The sequence below is a fragment of the Labeo rohita genome, unplaced genomic scaffold, assembly GCF_022985175.1.
Source record: "Labeo rohita strain BAU-BD-2019 unplaced genomic scaffold, IGBB_LRoh.1.0 scaffold_98, whole genome shotgun sequence".
In the NCBI taxonomy this organism is placed as follows: domain Eukaryota; kingdom Metazoa; phylum Chordata; class Actinopteri; order Cypriniformes; family Cyprinidae; genus Labeo; species Labeo rohita.
The window spans coordinates 222,445-228,637 of record NW_026129942.1 but is presented as its reverse complement, the minus strand read 5'-3'; positions in this window follow the sequence as shown (position 1 = coordinate 228,637).

The following is a 6,193-nucleotide window of genomic DNA, read 5'->3' as shown; positions in this document are numbered from 1 at the left end:
GAAACTGAATTATGTAAATTTATGTAAAGCGTGTAACTGCCAGCTATTTCATCATTACCTGGCACTTTTCACCAGTAGGGTATAAATTGGTTTCCCATTCATTTTAAGGCCGTAATCAAAATCTGTTATCTAACATTAAATAAATGCATGCACACATACACACACTTAATTGTTTAATAGTTACCTGGAAGAGTTTAATTATAAATATTTAGTCCCATTTTAATTATTCTTAAAAAACAATAATAATAAAAAATCCCCAATAAAAAAGAATGTCAAAAAATTCCATAGAATTCCATAGAACTCTTTTCTAGATGTTCTACAGGTTCTACACTATTGCTACATTTTGGTAATTGGCTAAAAAATGTTTAATCTTATATAAAATAAATAAAATACAACTACACATATTAAACTTACTTTGAGCTGCTGCTTCTTTTTTAAATTAAGCACAACTTCACTGCAACTTTACTGAAACTGATCAAAACTTTAACCTGAAAAACTTCAGGTCTTTTTCAAACCCTATTTGCTAGAAGGGCCACCTTGTTATATATTATCCACATTACTAAATTTTTTTGAGCAGGCAGTGCTTGTCACTTTACCTTGGTTGACCTTTTCCCTGTATGTGCTCGTGACTTACTTGAGGAAGAAGCACTGCAGTGGATCAAACACATCACGTCACCTATAGTGTTGTTTCCCTTCATTTACTCCGCTGAGTGATCACATTGATTTTTGCTCTGTCCTCAATCCATCACACGGTCCTCATGCTAAAACCAGACTGCAAAGCCTTTTCTGCAGTACTACCAAATTACATGTCAACTTTGCTTTACTGGAGTAAAGAAAGCTGTAATGCTTGTTTTTGGTTCTTAGCATGACATGAATATGTGCTTTAGTTCTTTGTGGACATATTTATTGAGCGATTGATTTATTTATTGATTGTTAAATTCTAAAATGCAAAAGAGATAGCCTTTAGGTTAGGATTAGTCTATAGCAATTATAAGATTAATAATCATTTAAATGTTAGTATTTGATATTTAAAAAAATATTTATTATTTAAAAAATATTTTTTTTTATCTAAAAATTCCAAAGAGACAGCTTTTGGATTAGGATTGGTCTATAGTAATTATAAAATTAATAATCATTCAAATTTTAGCATTTTATATATTAAAGAAGGAAATGTTCATTATTTTAAAAAGATTTTTTTTTTTAATCAAAAAATGCAAAAGAGATAGCTTTTAGGTTAGGATTAGTTTATAGTAATTATAAGATTAATAATCATTTAAATGTTAGTATTTGATATTTAAAAAAAGGGGAATGTTCATTATTTAAAAAAGTTTTTTTATCTAAAAATGCAAAAGAGATAGCTTTTGGTTTAGGATTGGTCTATAGTAATTACAAAATTAATAATCATTCACATTTTTGCAATTTATATATTAAAGAAAGAAATGTTCATTATTTTAAAAAGATTTTTTATCAAAAAATGCAAAAGAGATAGCTTTTGGTTTAGGATTGGTCTATAGTAATTATACAATTAATAATCATTCAAATTTTTGCATTTTATATATTAAAGAAAGAAATGTTCATTAATTTAAAAAGGTTTTTTTATCAAAAAAATGCAAGAGATAGCTTTTGGGTTAAGATTAGCCTAGAGTAATTATAAAATTAATAATAATTTAATTATTAGCATTTGATATTTAAAAATAGGGAAGAGTTCATTGTTTGAAAAAAGATTACTATTTTTTTTCATCTAACAATACAAAATAAATAGTTTTTGAGTTATGGTTAGTCTATAGTAGTTATATGATTAATAATCATTTAAATATTTAAAAAGAGAAGTGAAAAGAAAAGTGTTCATTATTGTAAAATAAAAAAAAATATATTTAAAAAATGCAAAAGATAGCTTTTGGGTTACGATTAGTCTGTTGCAATTATAAGATTAATAATCATTTAACTATTAGCATTTTATATTTTTAAAAGAGGGAAGTGTTCATTATTGAAATAAGATTATTATTATTATTAATTTTAATCTAAAAATGCAAAAGAGATTAGTAATTATAAGATTCATGTAAAAATGCTAAGAAAATTTTGAAAAATGCCTTGAGTTTACCAATATCTGACAAAATCTGCAGTAAGGAAGGTGTTATTTGTTAACATTAGTTAATGTATTAACTAACATGTATGAACAATGAACAATACATTTATTACACTATTTATTAATCTTTGTTAATGTTAGTTAACAAACAACTTTTGATATTAATAATGCATTAGTAAATGCTGAAATTAAGATTAACTAAGATTAATAAATGCTGTATCATTCATTCTTAGTTCATGTTAATTAATGTAGTTAACTAATGAACTTTATTGTAAAGTGTTACCAATATATATATTTATATTATTTAGTCTAGAAATACAAAACTGACTTTTTGTTTATGATTAGTAACCAAAATAATCAGTAATAATTAGTATAGTGATCTATAGTTATTAGAAATAGTATAATTAGCTTTTTTTATTTATTATTATTAAAATAATGGGCTTAAAAAAAAAACAAGATGAAAAAAGCAAGTCAATGACATTTAAATATGTATACAGGTTAAGAGAGATCGAAAGTGTGTGTGTGTGTGTGTGTAAGTGTGTGTGAGGGTGTATTGCCCATGTTGCAGTTTTACTGTGCTGCAGTCACAGTGGAACGCTATAGGCCAGTAACCTGTTAAAATCTATAAATGCTCCTCTCTACAGCTCAAACTCCCACAAACAGAGCACAAAGCATGCATTTGGTTTAATAGATGCTTACATGCACCATTACCCTGAGCGCTTCATCTCCACAATCATTTGAGGAGTATCCACTTACAGGAAGTCATTTGCGATTAACCCTTTAATACCGCACTGCTTCTGGGGATATCATTCTTATCAGCCTCAAATTCAGATCTCGTTCTGGAAGGTCACTGTCCTGAGGAGTTTATTGCTAGCCCTGCTCTAACACGCTCGCCTGTAATGTTCAAGTAATCCTGAAAACCTTGATTAATTACAGTAGGGTCAGAACTAAACTTTGTTTAACTCTTCACTCCTCATGTTTCAGAATGACATTACTTTGTTCTAAAACGGAACGTTCAGGAAAACACAGAATGCATTTTGTGGTGATGTCATCGCAGTGGTTGTTATGGCAACCTAACCCAGGTCACAAAACTAATGCAGATATCATATGTCTGGCAAAGAATCAGATTCGCATCATGTTTACTCAGCTATATAAATGACTTCTGATGTTTTCGTGTAAAGTGTATTATACATAACCCCCCAAAATTAGCATGTTTAGAACACACACACACACAAAAAAAACATTATTTTCTTTATTTATGATTTTTTTTTTTTTTTTTTTGTTTTTCCAAATGAAGATGTCCAAATGCTCCCCAAGGGGGAATGTCAGATTTAGCTTACTTTAAATAGTGAATTAAATAATATTATCCCCCCTCTCTCTATGATATTAAAAATCACAGTAAAATACATTATTAGCCAAAGGCAGCATAGTGATTCAAAAGAGAAGTTTGGTGCTCAACGCTGCGAGAAAAAGACTTTGATTTTTATTATAGGTATTATTATTTGTTTAAAGGAAGAGTTCAAAATTTGCTAAAAATTCACCCGTAGAGCTGCACAATTAATCGTTAAAAGATTGCCATCTCGATTCAAACAGCCACGCGATCTTGTTTCTATATGACAACAATTTGTCTTTGTCTATCTACCTTATTATTCAATGTGGAAGCCTATGGGCTTCCGGTTCACTTCCGGTTCATTAGCTGCTATAGTTCGCATTAAAAACCAGTGTGTTCACAAGATAATACATTAAAATAATATGGTTAGACACACCAGTTTGCAATATCAAGCAGCAAAACAAGCTGTTTTGCACAGCTGAAAATAACTGGACGTGGATGAGACCGAAAGCCTTTATAAAAGTCATACCAGAACATTCAAATCAAGGTTGTCAGGTTTTCACAACAAAACCATCCTAATTGCTACTAAAAGTAGCCCAAAAGTGGCCCAATCACATAAAATCACGTAAAAATCGTGTTCCGGGGGGTGAAATACACATTTTTTTGGCGGGGTTCCCTTGGTAAAATTAGCATTCCAGGGACTAAATATTACGTTATTGGGGTTGCTTCAACCTGCAGCAACAGCGTTAAAGTAGCCCAATTCCATGGGAAAACTGCAGACTTGGCAATGCTGATTTAAATCTGTGTTTGCTGGCACAGAGAAAGCAGTTATCATGTTTAGGTATGAAACTGCTTCATAGTCTTTTCAGCCATTTATAATCCTACTATAAACACTGATGTCTATGGTAGCGATCACAATACAGCAAATCATCTTTTGAAAGTAACGCTTCAAATAATGTTTGTTAAAGGGGTCATCGGATGCCCATTTTCCACAAGTTGATATGATTCTTTAGGGCCTTAATGAAAAGTCTATAATATACTTTGGTTAAAAATTCTCAATTGTAGTGTAAAACAACAGCTTTTTTACCTTGCCAAAATCAGCTCTGCAAAAATCATCCCATTCTGGTCGAGGCTGCTTTAAATGCAAATGAGCTCTGCTCGCCCCGCCCGCTCCTGTCGCTCGCCCCTGCTTGTGACAAGCCTGTTTACTTTAGCCACATTTAGCCGAGTTTACCTGCCAAACTTGCTAACTAGCACATTATTAGGAAAGGCGATCGCAAAGATTCATAAAAAAAACCTTATACTCACTTCTGCTGTAAGTGAAGCTGGATCACGAATGATTTGCGTGAACATAGACGGATATACACTACCGTTCAAAAGTTTGGGGTCAGTACATTTTTATTGTTTCTTTTCTTTTTTCTTTTTTTTTTTAAGAAATTAATACTTTTATTCACCAAGGATGTATTAAGTTAATAATTAAAAGTTTATTAAAAGTTAATAATAAATAATTTACATTGTTATAAAATATTTATATTTTGAATAAACACTGTACTTTTTAAACTTGTTATTCATGAAAGAATCCTGGAAAAAAAAAATCACAGGTTCCAAAAAATATTTGGCAGCACAACTGCTGATATTATCCAACATTGATCATTCTAATAATAAATCCGCATATTAGAATGATTTCTGAAGGATCATGTGACACTTAAGACTGGAGTAACAGCTGATAAAAATTTAGCTTTTCATCACAGGAATAAATTCTATTTTAAAGTATGTTAAAATAAAAACATTATTTTATATTGTAAAAACATTTTGCAATATTACTGTTTTTTTTTCTATATTTTTAATCAAATAAATGCAGCCTTGATGAGCATAAGAGACTTCTTTAAAGACTATTACAAGTCTTAGTGACCCTTTTGAACGGTAGTGTATGTAGATCGGGAGGCGCATTCCCTTCACAAACAAACGTAATCCACTGCATCTTCAGCAGCAAGAGTAAATGACGACCACTATGTTCATTATTACATCCAGCAACACAACACCTCAATCGCTCAATTGGAGATATTCTTGTCTAACTTACATCCCTGCTCCGGCATCAAAACAATGGAGGTCGGACTGTTACAGCTGATGTGAGGTAAGACGCTCATGTCAATCAACTGTCGTGGGAGCAGCCTCTGTCAGTGTGACACCACAAGGACAGGTATCTGAGAATGGCTCAATTTGAAAAAGGGAATATTATTTTTACAGATTAATTAAAAAACACTGCAAGGATTTTTATCATTATAGGGTAGATTTGTACATACACTGCCAACACAAATTAATGTTCAAACAACATGCAAAAGTGAACTTAGCATCCGATGACCCCTTTAATTACATTGTTTACATTATTCTGCCACTAGGTGGCAATAAGTGACTGTTAAAAAATGTATTATCATTGAATCATTGATTCAAGAGATTTGATCAAAAATGCTTGTTCATTTAGTAATGGAACAAGTGAAGCATTTATGAGTGATAAGTTATGGGAGAATCGTGATATTTATTTGTAACAAAAATATTGTGATTCTCAGTTTATCCAGAATCACACAGATCTATTCACCTGGTGTTTGTTTCTTTATCGAAAAAGGTTTGGAGAAATTTTAGCGTTACATCATTTGCACAGCAATGGATCCTCTGCAGTGAATGGGTGCCGTCAAAATGAGAGTCCAAACAGCTGATAAAAAAAATCACAATAATCTACAAGTAATCCACACAACTTCAGTCCATCAGTTAAAGCTACA